Below are 25,158 nucleotides of genomic sequence, written 5' to 3' on the forward strand. Positions count from 1 at the left end.
TGGTAATGTTGCATATACTGTCAGACTCAGCAGTTAATATATTGGTTAATTCTGCTGAATAATTTTCACTGGGGAAAGGAGAGGGGAAGGATGTATTTGGTAATGAAGGTGATGTAAAAACAGAAAGATCTAATTTTTAAAAAATATATAAAGTATTTTTAAAAATATGAACTATTGCTCTACCCAGCGCTGAAATCTCTGGACCTCGTCTGGCATCAGGTAGGATGGGTTTCTTTTCCAAGTTATACTCCAAAGTCTTCTTGGCTGGTGGGACTGCCTCCTGCCTCCCAAATCTCTGCACAGTGTCAGCTTTCTGTCTCCTATCAGCATCCTAATCTTTTCCCTCCTCCTGTTCCTCCCTCCCCCCATCAGCCTTTCTGGCGGCTGCCAGGCAGATGTGAGCCAGGGGCCCGCCCGGAGTGTGTGACAAGGCTGAGCCGCTGTGAGTCCCGGCTTCCTCCACGTTTCCCACACTGGCCTCCATTCACTGCTCCAAGCCTGGGATAAAGGAAGCGTGCCGGGCTACAAGCTTCCCTTTGTGCCAGGAGGGGCCCCAAGGGCTGCCCAGGGCCATATGGACAGCCCTCACCCCAGAAACCATCCATCAAGGGGAAAGAAGGGAGGAGGCAGGACTGGGGAACTACTCTCTCCTGACACAACTTCTCTGGGGCTTAACATCTGGCCCAGAAGAGGGGAGGGGAGGCCCTCTTGATGGTTTAAGAGTCAGCCTTTTCAGCAGATCAGAGGGAACGGATGGGCAAAGCACTGGGGATTGAGGTGGGGGAAGAGTGGAGACAGCCTCACCCTTTGCTGTCCCATACAACCCATTCTCCTGGTTAAAAAATACCAGCCAAGGCAGCAGAAGACTTGAGTTCTGGTCCCTTATGCTGCCATAACTAGCTGTGTGACCTTAAGCAAGTCACTTTCCCTTCTCTGTGCCTCGGTTTCCCCTTTTGAAAACTGACAGCCTTGAAACTGTAAAGCATTCTTGGGGGAGGTAGGAGACTACAGATGTAGAACTCTCTTCACATTGTCTGTGCTGTCAGTTTCATCATCTGTAAAAATGAGCTGGAGAACATGGAAAAACACTCCAGTTTCTCTACCAAGAAAACCCCAAATGGAGTCAGACAAGACCGAAAAACAAATGAACAAAAGCAACAAAACAAATACCATGAGACGCAGGTGATGCTGTGTTTCTCAGAACTGCTTTATCTCTTTACTACCTTATTTCAAGAGATGATGACTTTCTGGGGAGGAGGGGGGAATACAATGATCTTTAAATCAATACAGCAAATATTTATGAAGTACTTGCTGCCTTCTAGGTGTTGGAGATAATAAGATAACAATGAAATTAATTCTGTCCTCTAAGAGCTTACTTTCTACAGAGGAGATACACTGTGTCACCATTAAATAAACACCAAACATATACAAAGTAATACAAGCAAGGAGAAAGCAATGCTGGTCAGAGCGTGGGGAATCGTGTAGGAAATCAGCTGGGAGCTAAGTGTGGGTTCCTACAAGGTTGAAGTACAAGGAGAATCTATAGATCTATACCCTGGAAAAGTAGGACAGATTGGGGATTGGGGGAGGGAGGAGTCCAGGCAAGGAACATGGGCAACATGGTGGGATAGAAAGATTCAGTCGTCAAAAAGTCAATTAGGAGACACCGAGGACGGATCAGAAGCCCTCCCCAGAACAGAACACAGGTGGCCAGGCTGGTCCATTCCTCCCCTTTACCACTGCCCACAAAAAGGGCTCAAAGGGCAGGGTCCCCCTGGGTTACTGGCCTGGCACATCCCCCACTCCAGAAACTCCATCTGCCACCAGATGCCCAGGGATGGGCACACACACACACACACACACACACACACACACACACACACACAGAGTTTCAGCTATTTTATTATTCAGACTTCCACTCTTTCCAGTCTGAGGCTCACCCAGGGAGCTTTTAACTTGGGATGGTTCAGGAATCACAAGCCTTCTGGCAGTGGAAGAGTATGAATGAATATATGAATGAATGAATCAATCAATCAATCAATGAATCAATGAATGAAGAATTTCTTAAGTTCTTCCTGTGTACAAAGAGCTGTGCTAAGCTGCTGAGAATACAAACAGAAGAGAAAGAGAGTCCAGGGTCTCAAGGAGCTCACATTCTAATGGGAAAGACAACCTATAAAAAAGAGTAGGGTCAGGAGAGCTGGGAAAGGCTGAGAGACTTTGAACCTTGAGAGACTCTACTCATGGAGAAGATGCATAGGATGAGCAGGGGCTGAGGAGGCCATTGACTAAGCAAAGATTTGGGGATGGAGCAGTTTTTGTCTATAGACACACCTCTCTACCCACATAGCTAAAGGTTAAAAGAGATCTCCATTAGGGTGAGGGGAAGGAAGTGAACATTTATATAACACCTACTATGCTTCAGGAACTCTGCTAAATACTTTTAACAAACATTATTTCATTTGATCTTCACAAAAACCCTGGGAGTAAGGTGCTATTTATTATCCTCATTTTATGGTTGAGGAAACTGAGGCAGAGTGAAATGACTTATCCAGAGTCACACAGCTAGTAAGTGTCTGAGGCCAGATTGGAACTCATGTCTTCTTGACTCCAGGACCAGAACTATATTCACTCTATTCACCATCAGCTACTTGAGTCAGAGGTTTAAGTGTCCAGAGCAAAGCAAATGAAGACAGGTCAGGTCAGTGTCTGGTCCCTAGTCACTTCAAGATATCAATTCATCATGACCCCATTTTGGGTTTTCTTAGCAAGGATGCTGGAATGGTTTGCCATTTTCTTCTCCAGCTTATTTGACAGGTGAAGAAACTGAGGCAAACAGAGTGAAATTACTTGTCCAGGGTCACACAGCTAGTAAGTGTCTGACACTGGACTGGAACTCATGAAGATGAGTCTTTCTGACTCCAGTTCAAGTACTATCCACTATAACATCACCTAGTTACCCTTCGGACATTATATGACCATAAATTAAAGTTAAAAGGAACCTTTAGAGTCCAATCCTCTTATTTTTCAGATTAGGAAACTGAGGCCCAGACACATTAAAGAAATCTCAAAGCCTTTCCCCTAAGATGGCACCAAAGGCAAAGAAGGAACCTGTTGTCCCCCCAAGAAGGAAGCCTTGAAGGCCAAGAAGGCAATGCTGAAGGGTGTCCATAGCCACAAAAAGAAGATCTGAACATTCCCCACCTTCCGGTGACCCGAGACACTAAGGCTCAAAGGCAGCCCAAATACCCTCAGGAAAGTGCCCCTCAGAGAAACAAGCCTGATCACCATGCCATCATTAAGTTTCCCTTGACCACTGAGTCTGCTATGAAGAAGACTGATGACAACAATACTCTAATCTTCACTGTGGATGTCAAGGCCAAGAAGCATCAGATCAAGCAGGCCGTAAAGAAGCTGTATGACGTGGATGTGGCCAAGGTCAACACACTGATCCAGCCTGATGGAGAGAAGAAAGCCTATGTCTGACTTGCTCCAGACTACGATGCTTTAGATGTTGCCAACAAAATTGGAATTATCTAAACTGTGTCTAGCTGTGTCCCATTCCACCTCCAATAAAAAGTTTTCCAGAAAAAAAAAAGAAATCTCAAAGCTAGTAAGTGGCAGATACAGGATTTTAAATTAGAGCCTCTGACTTTATAGGAATCATAACTTTGGAGTTGGAAGGGACCTCCAAGCTTTCCTTAATTTCACAGATGAGGAAATTGAGTCACAGGAGATTTCATGGGAACGTAGTCTTAGATCTGAAGGGGTTGGTGGTCTTTCCGTACCTGGGAGTTCCTCAATCAATGAAACTGCAAGGTCATTTCATCCAACACCTTCACTTTACAGATGAGGAAACTGAGAATCCAAGGTTACACGTTTTCCCCATGGTCAAGCAGGTAGTAAGCTGCAGATAGGAGATTGGAATCCTAGACCTCTGCCTCCAGACCAGGACTCTCTCCTCCCTTCCATAGCTTTCTATCTTTCCTTCCAGTTATGAATTACCTCCTTGGGATGGCTCTGCAACTGATGTTTAATTTCAAAAGCCTCAGCCCCAGCTTCCCAGGAAGTTTACCTTTCCAAGTGCTCTAGCTCTGCCTTCAAGCCCTATAGAAATAAGCATTGTGCGGCAGTGTCTGTTAGATGGCAGTGAAGAGAGCAACAGCCCTGGAGTCAGGAGGGCCTGAGTTCAAACCTGGTCTCAGACACTTAGCATTTGCCAGCCGGGTGACCTTGGGCAAGACACTTAAGCCCAATTGCCCTGCCTTCCCCCCTCCAAAAGAAAAAGAAAAGGGCTGAGAGAACATCTCCTCCAACCCTGTTGCTTTACAGACAAGGCAAGACATGATTTCTCAGCATCTAACAAATAACAGGAATAAGATGAGGGGCTAGGCTTGCAATTTCATTGATTGAGGAACTCCCAGGTGAGGAAAATCCACCAATCCTATCAAGGCAGGTTGGCACCTGCTCAGTCTTCTCTAAGACTAGAGAAATCACTTTGAACATTGGGAGATTAAGTGACTTACCCAAGATCATTCAGCCAGTGGATGTTAAAAATAGGACTCAAACCCAGGCCTTCCTGAATTGGAGGTCAGCTTTCTAGCCATCATAGCATAGTGCCTCTAGCATATGATACATAGATAAGCAGTGAGTTTCTGGAGTAGTAATGGGGAAAGAACATCCTACCTAGAGTCAAAGCATCTGGGTTCAAATCCTGTCTTTGCCTTTTTTAAGTTAGACCTTGGGAAAATCCTACCCCTGTCCTCAGTTTTCTTATTAAAGTATTCTCATTGAAATGAGAGTTTGAGAATATAAGACAAGGTCCCTTCCGGCTCTAAACCAATGATTGGGGAAAATAATAACAATAACTTTAATTATAATAAGTTAGTATCCAGGTGACAAAATAGATAGAGCCCTGGACCTGGAATCAGGAAGACCTGAGTTCAAATTTGTCCTCAGACACATATTAGCTGTGTGACCCTGGGCAAGTCACTTAACCTCTGTGTGACTCAGTTTCCCCAACTATGAAAGGAATGTAATAATAGCATCTACCTTGCAGGGAGGTTGTGAGGATCAAAAGAGATAATATTTGTAAAGTACTTAGCAAAGTGCCCGGAACATAGTAGGTATTTTATAAATGCTTATTCCCTTTCCCCTTCCATAACAATAATAAAAACCTACACACATAACATTATGAGATCTGCAAAGTACTTTCCTCACAAAAACAAAACAAACAACCCACCACCTATGAAGTACAGAGGAAAAGTATTATCCCCATTTTACAGACAAGGAAACTGGAGCTCAGAGATTAAATGACCTCTTTCTTAGAGTCACTCAGTAACTATCTGAGGCAACAAACACTCCTGACTCCAAAGCCAACATACTTTCCACTAGACAGGCAGCTTAGTGGACACACTGCTGGCCTTGGAATCAGAAAGACCTGAGTTCAAATCCAGCCTCAGACACTTGCTGGCTGTGTGACCCTGGGTAAGGTGTAACCTCTTTCTCAGCCTCAGTTTCCTTATCTGTAAAATGAGGATTATAATAGCACCTGCCTCCCAGGGTTGTTATGGGGATCCAGTGGGATAATGTCTATAAAGAGTTTTATAAATCCCAAAGCTGTATATTAATGTCATCTACTAGAATGGCGAGCTCCTCTGGGGCTTCTGAATAATGTAGGGAGATAGCAGAGTGAACTTCAAATCAGAATACTTGGGTCCAATTTAATCCAACATACCTTTATTAGGGCAAATGTGCCAAGCACCATGCTGTGCTTCTCCCTTCCCAGCCTTCAGCATTATGCCTTTGCTGCATCTCACCCTGGAACTCCCATCAGCCCTTCCAGTCCCTTGGCCCATTGGTGAGCCTTCATTCTGGAGAAAGGAGGGGACTAAGCATTCATGCCCATCATCTTTACAGCTCTTCACAATCATTTCCCCTAATTTATGCTTGAAGAAACAGGAGAAGACAGAGATTGTGACTTGCCATGGGGTCTGAGGCTGAATTTGAACTCAGACCTTCCTGAGATCTTCCACTAGAGGAACCCAAACTAGCCAAACTTCATTTCCCTGGGGTTAACATAATTGAGCATGTATAACATATCAGATTGCTTGCTACCTTGAGGAGGGAGGGAGGGAGAAAAATTTGGAACTCAAAATTTTATAAAAAATTTGGAATGCAAAATTTTATTTAAAAAAAATTTTTTTTAAGTTAGGGGCAGCTAGGTGGCACAGTGAATAGAGCACTTGCCCTGGAGTAAAGAGGACCTGAGTTCAAATCGAACCTCAGACACTTAACACTTACTGTGTGACCTTGGGCAAGTCACTTAATACCAATTGCCCTGCCTTACCCCTTCCAAAAAGAAAAAAAAAGTTTAAAACTATCTTTACATGTAATTGGAAGAAATAAAATACTACTTACAAAAAATAAAAACTTAATTCCCCCCCCCCCTGTTGTTTGTCACCCTCCCCCATTAGAATGTAAGCTCTTTGAGGGCAGAAGCCAACTCGGATTTGTATTTATATTCCTAGTGACTAGTACAATACCTGGCACATAGGAATCATTTAATCAGTGCTTGTTACCTGCACCTACTGCCTTGATTCTTCCTAACTATACACAGGGCCTGTCTCATTTATTGTTGATTCGTTTCAGTCACCTCTGATTCTTTGCAACCCCATTTGGGTTTTTCTTAGAAAAGATACTGGAGTGGTTTGCCCTTTCCTTATGCAGTCATCTTACAGAGGAGGAAACTGAGGCAAATAGAGTTAAGTGACTTGCTCAGAGTCACTCAGTTAACAAGTGTCTGGTCAGATTTGAACTCAGGAAGATGAGTCTTCCTGCCTGCAGCCCTGTTACTCTATCCACTGCTCCATCTAGTCCCCTGTTACAGAGGAGGCACTTAATAATGCTTGACTCAGTAGGCAACCTCACTGAGGGTTAGTTACCTACTAGGATTAGCAACCCTAACCCTCTGTGGCCCTCAGTTTCCTTGTATGTAAAATTCTCTGATTTCACAGGGTCTATTAGGGGGGAAAGTGCTTTGTACATTAGGACTTTGGTTCTTTCCAGCCTATATTATGGTAAGGTATAGACAGCGAAGAAATTCCCCTTGACCAATACTGGGGCTGCTCTTAGAAAGCTGCCTGGGCTCACTAAGACTTAAAGGCATTGCTCAACCTGCACAAGCCCGAAGTTGGCAGAGAATCCCAGTTCCCAATTTTGAGGTCAGGTTTCTAACCACTGCACCTCACAGTCTCTGGTTGGTACAGAGCCATTCATTCTAAGCTTCCCCTCTGGGCCAGCCCAATTTGCTGGTCTCCGGCAGCTCAGTGGGGACAGAGTTCAGCAGGCCTAGGCTGGGGTAGTCTCCTCTCCCACGCCCCCAGCCCTGAGCTCCCCCACGCTTCCTTGGAGCCACCATTGATTCCTGCCATCAGGCAATGGGCTGCTCTCCCAGCCCTGCACACATTATCCCAGGACCTGGCCCTTTGTCCCCCAAGCTTGCCTCCCTCATTCATGTGCAAAGCAGCTGTAATCCCCTGGACTCTCCCAGGCAGTGCCCCAGGAAATGAGAAATTGCCCCTCAAGCTTCCCTCACTGTCCCCAGGCTAGCTCTGGGAAGGGTGGGCTGGGAGGGGGTGGGAAAAGAATGGGGGGGGGGGGGGGGTATAGACCGCTTTTTCTTTTTATTAAGCAGTGTGAGGAATTAGGGAGCAGGAGTTTCTTTTCCTTCTCTCTATGTCCTTGTGGCTTTGCTCTCCCCCTTGGGAGTCCAGAAAACCCTCAACTTTTCCCTCTCATGGCTCCCTCCGTCTTGTTTATAGAAATAAGGAAAATCAAGGGGACCTTCTAACACCGGATGAAAACACCAGTGGGAGGAGGGGGAGGAGGATAATTAGCATTTACAAGGTGATTTCAGGTTTTGCAAAGTTCTTTCCATATGTTATCTCTTATCTTACAACAGCCCTGGAAGGCAGGTGCTATTATTATCTCCATGTTACAGATGAGGAAACTGAGGCCGAGAGAGGTTAAGTGACTTGTATAGGTTCACCATGCAAAGTTCATATATGAGGTGAGATTGGAACTTGGTGCTTACTGACTCCAGTACCAGATCTATATCTACCAGAAACACTTGTCTGCCTGTAGGGAGGAACCTAAGAATTTGTCTGAGCTGGGAGGGCCCTTAGAACAGGGCATGTCAGAGCTAGAGGGCCCTTAGAACAGGGAGTGTCAGAGCTGGGAGGGGCCTTAGAACACAGAATGTCAGAGCTGGGAGGGCCTTTAGAACAGGGAATGTCAGAACTGGAGGGCCCTTAGAACATGGAATGTCAGAACTGGAGGGCCCTGAGAACACAAGATGTCAGATTGGAGAAGGCACTTGGAACACAGAATACAGGGCTGGGGAAGGAAGGGGAGTGATAAACCTCAGAAACGGGAAGGTTAGAACTGTCAGAGGCCTATGGTTAGAGACTATGGTATCCTCATTTTAGTAAGGAGAAGTAGAGGGAGATAATACCTCCCTTAGGGTGGTAAAAATGGGGCCAGTGATGTGTTCCTTACCTCACAGACTTGTGAAGATCAGATGGCATCACACATGGACAAGGGGCTTTGGAAATAGACATCCATACATGAATAGGAAGGGCTATTCTAACTAATGCCTACTCTTAGAGGAAGCTAGGTAGTCCATTGGATAAAGTTGCTGGACCTAGAGTTAAGAATCTGAGTTCAAATCCACTCTGAGACATTTACTAGCTGTGTGACCCTGGACAAGTCACTTTATCTCTGTTTGTCTCAGTTTCCTCAACTGTAAAATAGGGACTTGCTTCAACTTTCAGCGTCATTTTGGGATCAAGTGAGATAATAAGGGTAATGTACCTAGCACTTCACAATTGCCCAGCATGTAACTTCTTCCCTTTCTTTGTGCCCTCTTGTAAAATCATTGTTTTTTTTTGGACCCAGCACCAGTAAAATCAGACTTTGCCACCATCCTTATTTCCCCACATGGGGACCATGACATTATCTGATCTTTAAAATAAAGGAAAATGGGCTTCAGAAATTAACACCTAAGATCCTATCTGGCAGGGCCCTCAGAGGCCAACTGATCCAACCCCCTCCTTTTACAGAATGGGAAACTGAGGCTGAAGGAGGTTAAGTCACTCATCCAAGGGCACCAGGACCAGGATTAGAATACACACCCTCCAGCTCCAAATCTAGCCCTCTTTCAGGTTTCCTCCCTGGTTCCAGATATGCTGTTCATAACTCATCAGCTCCTATCAGTGGAAGGAAATAAAGGCAGAATTATTACTTCCATTTTATAGATGAGGAGACTGAGAACCTTTGCTGGGGTAGGGAGTAGGGGTTACCTAAAGATTGTTAATTACTCCACTTCCCAGAGGGGTAGAATTAGCCTTTCTTGGTCCAGCCCCCCGGACTCTCCAGATGGGTTACATGGGTACACTCCGGCAGACCCCCCAACCCCACCAGGGGCCTGGAAACTCCCTGAGAATCACTTCCAGAGAGCCTCCCCCAGGGCCTGCCCAGCTCGACTGAGGCCAGGCTGGGGCAGGCGGGGCCTGGCAAGAGTTCACCGGGTTCTGGCGTGAGCTGCGGGCACACAAAGGGCTTATTAGGGGCCGGCTGTGTGGGTTTGAAGTTCCCCAAGTTTCCCACACTGTCTCTCCATTGATCCCATCTCAGCCTGGCACAATGGGAGCGTGCCTGGGACTCCTTGCAGCATTAGTGATGGGGGCTGACTTTGAATGAATTAAGGAGGCCGAGGACAGGGGATCCCAGGGGGTGGGGGGGAGGAGGGGGATCCAACTCCCAAAAGACCATCTGGCTCCAAGATATAATAGAGCAATAAAGGTCGGCTCTGCCATTCAGGAGTTGGGAAAGAGATGTTCTTTCACACGAAGGAATTTCGAAAGCAGCTTCCAGCTCCCGCCTTTTCCCCAAGGCAGGCAGGCAGGCTGAGCTTGCTGTATCAGGGCCCAGGGCTAGGAGGGAGAGGGCAGATGGGGGTGATGCAGAAGAACTGAGCTGGCCAAGGCCCTTAGGCTAGGGGTAGAGGGTGGCCAAGCCAGCCCAGGCTGGTTAATCCCTCTGCTGCCCTCTGGTCCCCAAGCTGGGGCTAAGGGGGGGGGGGGGCAAGTCCTACTTTCCCACAACTTGGCGGGCTCCGAGTCCAACATCTGTCTTGGACAAAAGGCTGGGGCCATTCTTAGGGAAAACAGCTGGGACCTGCTGTTTCCCCGATCTCTTCCATGACAGCTGCCTAAGAAGCTGAGGCCATAGCCAGGGGGGCACCTCCCTCTTCAAGATCTGAGTCCAAACCTAGGGGGAGATGGGGCTATTTTCTGAGCTGAGGGAGCCTGCACTAACTCCCAAGGTTAAACAGTGGATAATACTAGGCTTATGATTGCATTGGTATAGAGAACTCCCAGGTGAGGAAATTCTCTCCATTAATACAGGTCACCACCTTCTCTGCAATTTATAGTCTTAAGTGATTCACCCAGAGACATAATTAGCATATGTCCAAGGCCAGACTTGAACCCAGATCATGAGGATTCCAAGGTCAGTCCTCTATGGTATGCTTTGGACATATACTACCTATATGGCCCTGGTAAAGTCACTTAACTTCTTTCTGGATATAATATCTCTTTGTTTACAATTAGATAAGCGAGAAGGAGAGAGGCATTGGTATAGTGGATGGAACATTGTGACATTGGTGCTGGGAAGCCCTGAGTTCAAGTCTCTGGGGGGGAGGGGCAATTGGAGTTAAGTGACTTGCCCAAGGTCACAAGCTAGTTTTTGTGTTGTGTCTGAGGCTGGATTTGAACTCAGGTCCTCCTGATTCCAGGGCTGGTGCTCTATTCACTGCACCACTTAGTCACCCCTCTGAGTTCAAGTCTTACCCCTGACACATGGTGCCACTAAAGAAAATCGCATAAGGGAACTTCATTCAATTACATCTGGTATAGTAGAAACAGCTTAAGCCTAGGCCACATTCAGATTCTGTTTTCTCACTAGCTATGTGACTCTGGGCAAATCCCTTAAAGTCTTAATTTTTTCATCTGCAAAATGGGGAAAATCATACTTACACATTGTTTAAGCGTGCCTCAGAGCTGTTCTAAGGAGAGCACTTTGTAAATGTTACAAAGTGCTACAAACGCATGAGTTGTTGACATTAGTGTTACTGGTGTTGTTAAGAGGAAGTGAGCTATGGGAAATGGGGCTGGAAAAGGCCTGGCTTTGAACCCTGGCTCTAATTCTTAGTAGCTGTGTGACTCTAGGCAAGCAATAAGAATTTATTAGAGGTCTACTGAGTATCAGGCTCTATGCTAGTGGCTGGGATACAAATATAATAAATGGAACAGTATGTATATATGTATATATATACATACTGTATATACATAGTATGTATGTATATACATATGTATACATACATGTTTCTATTCACATATATGTGTGTGTACACACATTTGCCTTTATATGGCGAGAGGAGAGGAGGGACTCAAGAGACTGAGATGGAGAGAAGGGAGATAGATGGGGAGAGGAACAAGACAGAGAAAAGGAGAGAGGGAGAGAGAGAAAGAGAGAGAGGGAGGGAGACAGAGAAGGGAAAAGGTGGGGGGCAAGATAAAGACAAGCAGAGTGAGAAGGAAAGGAAGAAAGAGATACAGAGATAGAGAGAAAAGGAGAGACAGAGATAGGAGACAGACACACATGACCTTTACCAGCTGTGTGACCATAAGCAAGCCTCGAAGCTTCTCTGGGTTTCAGATAACTCTCTGTTTCTTGTTTCCCAAGTCCTAGCTCAACCACAGCCTGAAGGCTGAAGAAATCCCAAACAATTTCATGAATATACTTTGCACATGTTTGGGAACTTTTCCCAATGTATCCAGCATCTGTACAAAGTTTGTTGTGGTTTTTTTTTTCCTTTCAAAAAAAATGCCATTTGTCATATGGAATAGCAGTCTGGAAGGGGAAGGGGGAGAGATATGTGGAATCATATGGTGATGTAAGAAACAAAAAGTACCAATAAAAACTTATTTTGAAAAACAACTTTGTGTATTCCTCTGGTCGATTGTACTTAGCATCATCTATTTGCAAGCACTTAATCCTCTGGGGTCCTCCGGAACTCCTCCCTACCAACAAGTTTGTTATTTGCCCAGTATATACACAAACTTTCCCCAGGCTGGCTCACCCCCATCCCAAAGAACACCAGCTCTGGAATATTAACATTTGGCTCTCCTCTCTTCTCCTAGAAGCTGCATACAAGTGACTTCTCTTAGCAGAGCCTGTTGCTAAGTTTATGTACCACAGAAAAGCTCTCTCCATTGGGTGGAGGGGGATAGAGTATCATTCCAAAGCTGTGGTTTCCCATCATGGAAACTCCCTCTACCAATGCAGGTCAGCTCTACTCCATTGTCACTTAGATTATAGCAGAGGACCTTTGCAATCAGAGGTAAGTCACTTCACTTTTCAAGTCTCACCCCCACATTTTGCAGATAAGGAAACTGAGTCAGTGGAAGACTGAATGACTTGCCATAGGTAGCAAGGGTAAGAAGCAGGTCCTGCTGACTAGCCGCTACACCGAAATGCTCCTTCCCCTAAAAATCTTCATTGGAATATCCCTGGAAGAGTGCAGAGCCAAAATGGATGGCACCAAGACCATTTTACAGAGAAAGACACTGAGTCTGTGTTAGTATGATGGTCCCAAAATTGAGTCAATTAACTAACAACTGAGCTTCTCAGGGCAGAATTTAAGTTTGGTTGGGGCGGCTAGGTGGTGCAGTGAATAGAGCACTGGCCCTGGAGTCAGGAGGACCTGAGTTTAAATCCAGCCTCAGACACTTAATGCTTACTAGCCATGTGACCTTGGGCAAGTCACTTAACCCCAATTGCCCTGCCTTCCCCCCCCCAAAAAAAAGATAATTTGACTTTGGCTGATATGTTTTAGTCATTGATTATTTTAAAAAATAGTTTGGGGGCTTGGGTGTGGGGGGAATGATCATTTGGATCTTAACAAAAGACCCTATATCACTTATCCAGGGTTCTTAGCCTGGGGTTCATGAACTTACTTACTTTTTAAAAAAAAAATGAATTTCACAAACTTTATTTATATTTTTTTCTCAATTACATGTAAAAACAATTTTTAACATTCCTTTTTTTTTTGTTTTTGACTTCCAAATTCTCTCCTTCCCTTCCCTGTTTCTTGAGGTCATTAATTTGATATCGATTGCACATGTGCAGTTATGCAAACCATTTCCATATTAATCATTTTACAAAAGAAAACACACATGCACATAAGTAAAAATAATATGCTTCGACCTGTATTCAGACCCCATCAGTTCTTTCTCTGGGGGTGGATAGCATTTTTCCTCTTAAGCCCTTCGTAATAGCATATGAACTTTTTTTTTTATTTCAGTAACTGTATTTCAAATCTAATTGGTTTCATTTGAAATTCTATATTTTTCATTTTATCCATTTAAAAACCCAGTTCTAAGAAAGGCTCCCTAGTCTCCACCAGACTGACTGTCCAAGGGGAAGGTGAAGAATCCTTGGCTAAGGGAGACACCTCCACCAGATTTTCAGCACCTCTGGGAGCTGAGCATGAGGGCAGCCATAGAAATCAGTTTCCCCTAAGGTCTTCCTGCTTTGCCCCATTGCTGGGTGAAGGAGACTCTGGATTTGTGCAGGATCTGCCAGCAGAGGGCAAGCTCTAGCAGATTCCTCCAAGCTGGAAAGGTTTTAAACAGGATTACCAAGCAGGTATCCATCCCCTGAGGACCTAGACTTGTCTAGGGTTTGGCTGCCTGAGGATGAACTCTTTAGCCTCGGCTTCTCTCCCAGGCTATCTGTCAAGCAACTGAGGGGCTGGGATTTCACAGCATTGCAAAATCTCAGTGTTGGGAGGGATCTCCAAGTACATCCAGGACCAAAGCCCCACTTTCCCCTCTGGGTCATATCTGACAAGGTGGGGAGGGGGGGAGGGATTAAGGCTCATCTTGAAACCCTCCAATGAGAGGGAATCCACTAATTCTCAAAGCAGTTCATCCCATCTACAAACAACTGATTGTTCAGAAGTTTGGATTTGTTTGTTTTTTACCTTGAGCCTAAATTAGACACACACACACACACACACACACACACACACAGTCCAACCATTGCTCCCTGGATCTGCTCTCTGGGACCAGAGTAAGGCGAATTCCTTCTTCCCATGACAGCCTTGCTGATAACAAGAAGTCAGCTACCATGTCTGTCTCCTCTGCCTCCTGCCTTCTCTTTTTCTTTTTTCCAGGCTAAGCATTCCCAGTTCCTCGAATTGCTCTTCCCAGATATTCTGTGCCTTTTTTTCCCCTGGAGGCCACCACAAGGTCATGCAGCTAATAAGTGTCTGAGGCTGAATTTGAACACCGGAAGATGAGTCTTTCTGACTCCAAGATTTGGCACTCTATCCACCTCACCACCAAGCTGACAGAGTCACTTGATAAGTATTAGATGATTGATTTTAAAGAATGGTTTGCTTGGAAGATCTCTGTACTCTAAACATCTTAAAGCCCTTCCATGTGCTATCCCACTAATTATCAGCATCTGCCCTGTTTGGTCAGCATGGCAAAGCCGGGGTCTTGATCCTCATTTGACAGGTGAGGACACCAAAGGCCAGGCAGTCAAAAAAAAAGCATTTATTATGTGCCAGGCACTGTGTTAAGTGCCTGGGATTTAAAAAAAGGTAAAGGACAGATGCTGCCCTCAAGGACTTTATCATCTAATTGGGGAGAGAATGTATAACCAAGCTCTTATAAGTTCCCTCCTCCCTCCTTCTATCTCTCCGTGTGTGTGAGAGGCAGATAGAGAGAAAGGGGCAGAGGCAGAGACAGACAGACAGACAGACAGACAGAGAGACAGAGAGGGAGGGAGAGAGAGAGGGAGGGGGAGAGAGAGAGAGAGAGAGAGAGAGAGAGAGAGAGAGAGAGAGAGAGAGAGAGAGAGAGAGAGAGAGGAGAAAGAAATTGGAAATAATCCAGAGAGGGAAGACACAGTCATTAAAAGGGAACAGGAAAGGTTTCTCCTAAAAGATGGGATTTGAGCAGGGACTTGAGGGAATCCAGGAAAGCCAATTCATGGAGATGAGGAGGAAGAGAATTCCAGGTATGGGAAATGCCAGTGAAAATGCCCATCATGGAGAGAAAAGTTGAATCATTTAACTAAGAATTTTAGTGTTGGTATCATAACTTAAATTTGTTTGGTTTAGTGAATGTTAGAGTTGGGAGGGATCCTCTAACACCTTCCTTTTAGAGAGAGGAAACTGAGTCCCATAGAAGTGAGGTGCTTCTCCAAAGTCACTCAGCCAACACAGTTGGATTTCTGCCAATACATGTCAACAGAATGGAGAACAGTTGGTACCTGAATATCTGCATTTAGAGAGAAATCTTAGAGATTTAAAAGCATTTCATGTCTTTCACAATGATCCTTTGAGGTGGGTAGTCCAAATACTCTTACCTCCATTTCACAGAAGAGGAAGGTGGGACTCGGAGAGGTGAAGTAACTACAGTGGCAAGGGTACTGGCTTCATAGTCAAAGGTTCTACATTCAAGTCCTGGCCTGTGTTACCTTGGACAAGTGATTTTATTTTCCTGGACCTTCACTTCATAGTATCATAGATTTCAAACCTTAAAGATCAACTAAGTCCCAAGTTCATAACCTTTTTTGTGTGTATCCTGGACCCCTCTGACTGTCTGATGATGCCTATATACCCCTTCTCAGAATCACATCTTTAAATGAATGAATAAAACACCTTGGATTACAAAAGAAACTGATTAGATTGAAATACAGTTATCAAAAATGTGGTATATGATTGTGATGGAATTCTATTGTGCTATAAAAAATGATAAGCAGGATGGTTTCAAAAAAACCTGGGAGGACTTACATGAACTGATGAAAAGTGAAGTGAGCAGAAACAGGAGAAAACTGTACACAGGAACAGTAATATTGTTCCGATGATCAACTGTGAACAACTTAGCTACTCTCGGCAATACAATGATCCAAGACAATTCCAAAGGACTCATGATAAAAAATGTTATCCACCTCCAAAGAACTGATAGAGTCTTAACGCAGATTGAAGCATACTTTTTTTTATAAGCTTTTAAAATTTTTCTTATTTTGGTCTGTGTTTTCTTTTACAACATGACTAATATGGAAATATGTTTTGCATAACTGTACATGTATAACCTATACCAAACTGTTTGCTCTCTTAGGGAAAGGTAAGGGAGAGAAAAAGAGAATTTATAACCCAAAATTAAAAAAAATAAATGTTAAAAATTGTTCTTATATGTAATCAGAAAAAATAAAATATTTTTAAAAGAAAATAAAAACTATTTTCAAAATTAAATTAAGTTCACAGGGTGTACATTAAGAATCCTGCTCTCGACAAAGACCATATTTTATTCTATTACCATGTCTCATTTTGCAGATGAGAAAACTGAGGCCCTGGGAGGTTGAGTTTTGCCAAGGATCGCAAAGGCATTAAGTAAGCATGAGAAGGGCAGGTGGGTTGCTCAGTGGGTAGAGCACCCTGAAGTCAGAAGGACCTGAATTCATATCCAAGCTCAGGCACTTACTATCTGTGCGGCCCTAAACAAGTCACTTAACATTGTTTGCTTTAGTTTCCTTAACTGTAAAACAATCTGGAGAAGGAAATGGCGAGCCAAGAAATTTTCTTTGCCAAGAAAACCCCAAATGGGTCATAGTCAGATGTGACTAAAACCACTCAAGAAGAACAGTAACACTCATGAGAAATACTTCTGAATTTAGAGCTGGTATCCTTCCCCAGAGACAGCTAGGTGGCTGGGCCTGGAATCAGAAGGACCTAAATTCAAATCCAAAATCAAGCTTACTAGCTTGATTATATAACCCGGGCAAATCACTTCCCCTCTATTTACCTCAGTTTCCTCAACTGTTTAAAAAAAATAGGGATAATAATAGGACCTACCTCCTAAGATTGTTGTGATGGTCAGAATGAGATAACACTTGTAAAGTACTCAAAGTAGTGCCTGGCATATAGTAGGTGCTTAATAAATGCCCCTTCCTTCCTTCCATTATGCCACATTCCTCCCCTATAAAATGAGGAAGGTGTCACAGTACAGTGGATGGGTTGGAAGTTGGACAAACCAGCGTCCATTTACCAGCTGGGTGTGACCCTGGGGCCTCAGCTGTGAATCTCATCTGTGAAATGAGTCATTTGAACTGAGCTTCCATCTCTGGGCTACAGTCCTGGCTTAGACAGTTATCCGGTTACTAAGTCAAAGCCTCATCTTTTGAACTCCAGATCCAATGGCCCCAGGGAGGCTTCTTCCATTAGCAGGGTCACACTGATAGAGATGAAGCTTTGCCTGCCTGGTGAGTGGCTTGCTTCGGTCCCTCTCCTCCTCCTTTTCCTGCCTCACACATGCCCCTATGGTGGCCCACTGGGCCTGGCACATACTAGGGTGCCGAAATGCCATTGATCGGAAGGACACCCAGCTGGAAGGTCATTCCTTTCCCAGGTCCAGGCGCCCCACACCCCCAGGCCACCACCATCATCATCACCACCACCATTCCACACTCTACCAGTTGGTTCAAGCAGAAGGTGACTCCCCCCAGGGTATTGGGACTCAGTGTACCATAGCTAAGTGGCTGCATGTTTCATTGTCTCTCCCTTCCCCAGCCATTGGCTGCCGAGTGTGGGAACCACTGATGACCGCGGGACTCACAGAGCCCCTAGGCCAGTTCTGGTCTATAAATAGGAGCTTCCTCCTGCATTGGACCCACAGCCTGTCGAGGGGGAGGAGGAAGGAGCCCACCTCCAGAGGCCTTCTAAGAAATGCGCCAGCTTCAGGCTTACCTAAGTAAGTAAAAGCCAAAGCAAGGGTGGGATGGGTAGGATCTGAAAAACTCCTATAGCAAATGAAGCCTTTAGGCCTAGTTCATAGTCACTCCAGCCCTCTGGTGGGTACTACCATTCAAATAAAGATACAGCCTTGCCCCACCCTCACCCCCCACCTCCCCACCCCAGACTACCCTCAATAGATGGCAGGGAACAGGGGTTGCCTTGGACCAACCATCCCTTCTTTTCTTGAAAAGGCTTAACTTGACATCAGCCCAGTAGGAAAAAGTGAATAGGGTTGAAGACCTTACTATCTAGGTAATATCAGGCAAAGCACTTGCCCTCTCTGGATTTCATCTCTCACCTATAAAATTGAGTGTGGGGGCATTTAAAATGTGTTGGAATAGGTGATTTCTAAAGTCTCTTCCCTCTCTACTACAGCAGAAAGGACGCTGACCATGGAGCCATAAGAACAAAGATTTGGTGGGGGTGTGGGGGTAGGGAGGAAGTCAATCAGGGTGACATCCAGGGTCACACAGTGGGTAAGTGTCTGAGGCCAGATTTGAACTCCAATTCTCATGACTCCAGGGTTGATGCTCTCTCTCCACTGTACCAGATAGATTTCAAGTCAGAGAGGCCTTTAGGAAACATCCAATCCCCTCCCCATTTAGAGGTAGCTAGGTAGTGCAAGAGATAGAAACTAGAGGCAAGAAGACCTGAGTTCAAATCTTATTTTTTAGACTAGTGGTATGACCCTGGGCAAGTCACTTAACCTGCATCTCTCAGTTTCCTCGTCTGTGATCATAAGAGCATCTCCTCTTCCCACTAAGATTGTGAGGATCAAGACAATATTTCTAAAGCATTTTGTGAACTTTAAGGTGCTATTAAATGCTAGTTATTAATATTATTACTTACGTGTGGAGTTGAGAACTGACTTGCCAAAGTGGCAGAGCCATTAAAATTCAGATCCTCTACCTCTAAATCCAGCCTTCTTTCCCCTTTATCACCGTGTCTCTAAGTCAAAGGATCGGAGTTCAAATTATGTTTCTGTTCCTTACTATCTATGTGACCATGATCAGGTCCCTTCCTCTCCCTGAACAACTATTTCTTCATCTGGAAAAATGAATCAGTGGCATCTCAGGTCCCTTAATAGAAAGGGACCTTAAAAGTGCAACCACTTCATTTTTCCAGATGAGGAAACTGAGGCATTCAACCTCAGAAAATTGTGATTTGATGTGATACAATGAAATCTATACAATAGGGGTGGTTATTGACCCATTACTGAGACAGGTCAGCTGTTACATCAGAAGATTGATCACTTGATAAACTACTACAGAAATTAAAGCAAAATCTGAATAGTATCAATCAGGATAATTAAAATGGCAAGGATTTTCCTGAATGGGCAGCAGCTGCTCTGACATGAACAGCAGAATTTTCTTTTCTTTTTTTTTTTTTTGAGGGGGGAAGGCAAAGCAATTGGGTTTAAATGACTTGCCCAAGGTCACACAGTTAGTAAGTGTGTCATGTGTCTGAGGATAGATTTGAACTCAGGTCCTCCTGACTCCAAGGCTGGTGCTCTATTCACTGTGCCACCTAGCTGCCCTGAACAGCAGAATTTTACTCTCTCTGATTCTCCTATTCTCTCCCCTCTCCACTGTCTCCTAGAATCTGAGCCCTTTGGGGCAATGATGGATATTAAGAGGAACTCAAGGCCCCATGGGTCTCTCTTCAAGGACAGAGGCTGGTTGCCTTCATTTTTCCGGGTGGGAATCAGTCCACCTGGAACACCTGGGTTTCATTCACACTCCCTTCTTTTCTCCCTTGCAGATAACGAAGCTCTGGGCAAAGATGTCCCAGGACCAGCATAGTGGCAACATTCAGCTGCTCCTGGGGATGAAGCACCAAGAACACTGGTGACTCTAAGCTGGTGTGAACCCACGTCCTGGGGGTGCCTGCCAGCCACCTGAAAGAGCAGACTCAGTCACCTGCAGGCACAAGGTGAGTCACCTCCAAGGACCTTCTCCATGGCCTGGCTTCAGATCTCACCTCTGACACTCACTAGCTTTCAAGTACTTCTCCTTTCTGAGCCTGGGCTCCTTCTCTGTCAAATGAGACAATGCTATTCAAGCTCCCTGCTCTGAAAATCTGAGGTCAAGAAGAAGTGTCTTCCTTGACTAAGGTCACACCAGTGTTATGAGAACCAGGTTGTTATGAGAACAGTCTGGAGCTTTGGAAACCCTAAAGCCCTAAAGAAATGTGAGCTGGCATCACTGAGAGACAGTGCTACCCAATGGTAGGAGGCAAAAGTGCCTTTGTTATTAAAGGAACTGGGTTCTAAGCTTGCCTCTCTCACTTACTTCCTGTGTGACCTAGAGTAAGTCACTTAACATCTTTGGGCCTCAGTTTCCTCATTTGTAAAATGAGGAGGCTGTACTCCCTAAAAACCTTCCCAACTCTAAAGCTATAATCCTAACATCAGTTTCCTGGGTAAAGCATTGATGAGCACAAGATATAGAAATTATAGGACCAGTCATGGGGACCTAGGTTCAAATCCAACCTCTGGCTTGTATTAGCTATATGACTCAAGGCAAGTAAATTTTCTGTTGTGCTAGGCATGGAAGGAAGGAAGGAAAGAAGGAAGGAAGGAAGGAAGGAAGGAAGGAAGGAAGGAAGGAAGGAAGGAAGGAAGGAAGGAAGGAAGGAAGGAAGGAAGGAAGGAAGGAAGGGAGGAAGGAAGGAAGGAAGGAAAAAAGAGAGAAAGGAAAAGAGACAAAAGGGAGAAAGGAGGAAGGCAGTGAGAGAGGAAGGACGGAATGAAAGTAGAAAAGGAGGGAGGGTGGGAAGGGAAGGAGAATCAGAGGCCATATTAATATAGTGGAACAAGTGTCAGACTTGCAATCACACACACACACACACACACACACACCCCTTTACACCTAGAGAGAGCATGATCAGGCACAAGTCACCTGCCTCTTAGTACCCTAGACAGCTCTCTAACACTACACTACACTACATATCAGCTGAGTATCTACATTGGTGGAAGGAGGTTCCACAATAGAAACTCCCTACATTGTAATTTCAAGTATGGGTCTTGCAAAAAAAAAAAAATCGGGGGAGGGGAGAGTATGTATGTGGGTGAGAGGAATTGTTACAGTATCCGAAGCTGAGCATCTGACAAATCTTTATAACGATTTTCTTTTCTTCCTCTTTTCTCTCCAGAATCCCTTGATAAAACAGGAGCCAAATCCTGGCTGGCCCAACCACAGCAGTCTTGAATTTCCTCTCCTGGTCAAATCTCAGCTGAAAGAGCTCAAAGATGGTTCTCTGGGGCTGCCTCCAGAGTCAGGGGGCAGTGTGACAAGCCGGTTACCCATGAGCACCAACCCTACCTGGCTTTCCCCACTGAAGAATGGACCGGCATGCACCCCCACACCTTGCCTGTCTTCCCAAGGGACTTTGCAGACTAGAGGGGCTGTTGTTTCACAAATCCTCTTTGAGTAGGAAATATGTATTTCCATGAGAGTTTTATTTCTGTCAGTTGGCGGAAATGGAATTCTTTCCTTTAATTATCTTCATAGTGAAGGTGACCTCTGAAACTTAAGGAGGGTTCTAAGTAACACTCTGAGAGGACACATTTCGAAGATAAGCTACTGCCTTTCTTTGGAAAGGGAGCTGGGGCTGCATTTGGGTTAGGAGGGTGGGAGTAGGGAAGAATCCTTTCATTCTGGGAATGAGTGACTTAATTTCAGAAGTCTCCAGGGCTTTATATTTTCTATACTGTTCTAGTGTAGGTTATGGCTTAAGCTGTTATTATGATAACAACCAATTGTCGTAGGAGAAATTCTCTGCAGTGTTTCCTCCCAATGGGTAACGAAAAGTGGTACCTTTTTTAAAGGAATGAATCATTCCAGTGTGACTCTGCCATGAAGGGACGTGGGGCAGTACTAGCTTTCTGGATACTTGAGAAGAAAGCCAAGATGTTTTAAGAAAGTGTCCTTGTGAAGTCATTCCTTGCAGTGCTGAGAGGGACTTGGTTAATAGCAATAAAAATTGATTAAAAGTTTCTGTGTCTTATGTCTTCACTAATACACAGAGTAACCGTACAAAGAATACTGAGTTTGGAGTCAGAGACCTGAGTTTGAATCTTTGTTCTAGCTTTTATTCTCTACATGACCTTGGACCTGTCACATGACTCAATTTCTGTTTCCTTCTCTTTGAAATGAGTAGTTGGACTAGATAATCCTATGAATGCTCAAAGCCTCTGGCAGTCATGGGCTCTGCCTCAGGATCAGAGTTGGGAGATATCTCAAAGGTCATCTGGTTGAACTCCCTTGTTTTACAAAATAGGTAAGTGGGTCATCCCTGATGCTGAGGAATCTGAGACTGGTAGATTACATGAGCTCAAGAGTTCTGAGCTGAAGAAGGGCTGAAGCTGATCATATCTATCCAATAAATCCTGCACCAATACATGAGCCCCCAGGAGGGGGAGGCTTTTTGTCTGGCTAAGATAGTTTGTTTTTCAGTCATGTCCAACTCTGTGACCCCATTAGGGGTTTTCTTGGCAAAGATACTGGAGTGGTTTACCATTACTTTCTCAAACTCATTTTACAATGAAGAAACTGAGGCAAACAGGGTGAGTCTGAAGCCAGATTTGAACTCAAAAGATGAGTCTTCCTGCCTCCAGGCCTGGGGTTCTATCCACTGCACACTTAGTTGCCAAAATAGAGAGACCAAATCTCTGTCTCTGTCTCTCTGTCTGTGTTTGTGTGTGCCTATGTCTGTGTCTCTGTGTCTGTCTCTCTCTTAAAATAAAAAGACCAAATCTTTTTTTAAAAAAAGAGGAAAATGAGTTAGAGAGACCAAGATCACCGAGATTGTAAGTGACAGCTGAGATTCAAACCCAGGACCTGCAATTCTAGATCCAGGAGCCTTTCCAGTACAGTACCTGTGTCTATCTCTATCTAAGGTCCTAGACTTAATGTGGGGAAGGTTTAGGATAAGTCTATGTGGCCAAGACAAAACAAAGAGATGAACAATTAATTACCAGCTTCACCCTAGTTAACTCTAGAACTAATCTGAATATGACCATTCAACACAATCACAGAATTGATTTGAGCATTGAAAGGAATCTCATCAACCATGCAATCCAACCCATACCCAAAAAGGAATCCCTACTAATACCTAATGAGTGGCCAACCAGTTTCTGCTTAAGGATCTCCAAGAAGGGGGAACCCAGTGCCTTCCCAAGCAGCCCCTTTCATAGGATTCCAGCCCAGTCTTTTCCTTTTCAACACTAGGAAGAAAGAAGGAGGGTGGCTAGGTGGCACAGTGAATAGAGTACAGGCTCTGGAGTCAGGAGGACCTAAGTTCAAATCTTACCTCAGACACTTTAACACATAAAAAAACTGGCCATGTGACCTTGGGCAAATCACTTAACCCCAATTGCCCTACCTTCCCCACTCCAAAAAAAGAGGAAGGAAGAAGGCTTTGGGGAAGTGTCTCCTCTCTTATCTGTCCACTCCACACTGGGTACTGTGTCTACTTAAAAATTAGCAAAATGGCCTGTTTACCATAACCCTGGATACAATGCTCTTACATTGCAAAACTGATTTTTTTTTTAAAGAGTGCCCAAGAGCTGCCTATATGGTTGTTGTTTTTTTTTTTTTTTTTGGACGGGCAATTGGGGTTAAGTGACTTGCCCAAGGTCACAAGGCTAGTAAGTGTAAAGTGTCTGAGGTGGGATTTGAACTCAGGTCCTCCTGACTCCAGGGCCAGTGTTCTATTCACTGAGCCACCTAGCCACCCCCTCCCTATATGGTTTTTATTGGTCTTCAAATTATTCCTGCAAATTGAGAGAGTGACAGAAATTACAACATCCTCATTTCATGGACTGGCAAACCAGAAAGAGCCCCCATAAGTATTTCCCACAGAACCTCAAATCATTTCTGAAAATTTGGAGCTGGGCAATTCTACTTATAACTTCCCCATTTTAGAGATTTGCAGGCTGAGGACCAGATAGCAAGTACAGTTTGTTCATGGTCTCTCACACCCAAAGATCTTAAGTGACTTTCCTTCCATGAGTTACCATGATTTGCATGGAGAGAGCTATTTGGTCAGCAGCAAATTTGGGTAGTCAGGTCAATCCATGCTTCTGAACAGCTTCCTGCAGGATATGGTACAGGTGGGGAAACTGAGGCATGCATAGAAGAGAAAATGAGCAAGATACAGAGTGCTCATCTAGGACTCCCAATTATAAAACATGGATCAGCTTCATCTACCTGTCTACTGGCTGCTCCCCCTCCTACACACATGATCCATTCATCATCCCCAGCTGTCATCCCACATCTGTCCTCCCTTTTGTGCCTAAATTCCTTAATAAGTTTGTCTACTCCACATCCTCTCCCCTCACTGTCTCTTTAATTTTCTATAGCCTGGCTTCCAACCTCATCATTCAAACGAAACTGCTGCCTCCAAAGCTTCCAATGATCTCTTAATTACCAAATTTCCATCATCATCATTCTTGCCCTCTCTACTTCCTTTGACACTGTCAGTCACGTTCTCCTCAATATCTCTCCTCTAAGATTTCAGGACACTGCTCTCTCCTGGCTGTCTTCTTGCTTCTCTGACTACTCCTCAGCCTCCTTTGAGTGTCCCCCAAAACCTAACCTGGTCCCTCTTCTCTTCTCCTACTATGCTGTTTCTTTTGGTGATCTCATCAATTCTCACAGATTCAACAATCATCTACATAGAGAATTCTCAGATTTCTTCATCCAGCCCTAACCCAACTGCTCATTGGATGTCTCCTGCTGGATGACACATCAAACTGAGTATGTCTCAAATGAATTCATTATCCTTTCCCCCAACCCTTCTCTCTTTCTATCTCCCCTATTAGTCTAGAGGTCAAAACCATCCTCCTGCTCACCCTTCTCAGCTCCTTACTCAATCTCACTTCCTCTTATCCAGCACTCAGCACAGTGCCTGGCACATAGGCACTTCAGAAAAATTTGTTGTTGATGTCGATGATGGTGGTGGTGATGATGATCATGATGGTGATGAGGAGGAGGATGATGATGTTGATGGTGATGACGGTGGTGATGGTGATGGTGATGTTGATGGTGGTGATGGTGGTGATGGTGGTGATGATGGTGATGGTGATGATGATGATGATGATGGTGGTGGTGGTGGTGGTGATGGTGATGATGATGATGGTGATGGTGGTGATGATGATGGTGATGTTGATGATGGTGATGGTGGTGATGATGGTGATGGTGATGATGTTGATGATGGTGGTG

General features: G+C 44.6%; 2 long non-coding RNA genes across 3 annotated transcripts in view; both read left to right on the plus strand.

The window, feature by feature from the left end:
- LOC138153893 (uncharacterized) overlaps positions 1-25,158 on the plus strand; it is a 354,866-nt gene that overhangs the window by 54,148 nt on the left and 275,560 nt on the right. The window lies entirely within an intron of this gene.
- On the plus strand, positions 12,246-14,911 carry LOC138153940 (uncharacterized). The gene is made up of 2 exons (XR_011166504.1): positions 12,246-12,466; positions 14,303-14,911. It is a non-coding gene; the product is annotated as an uncharacterized lncRNA (long non-coding RNA).

Source organism: Petaurus breviceps, unplaced genomic scaffold (genome assembly GCF_028583685.1).
Source record: "Petaurus breviceps papuanus isolate PSGF00001 unplaced genomic scaffold, PetGlider_PUasm1.0 91041, whole genome shotgun sequence".
NCBI lineage: Eukaryota > Metazoa > Chordata > Mammalia > Diprotodontia > Petauridae > Petaurus > Petaurus breviceps.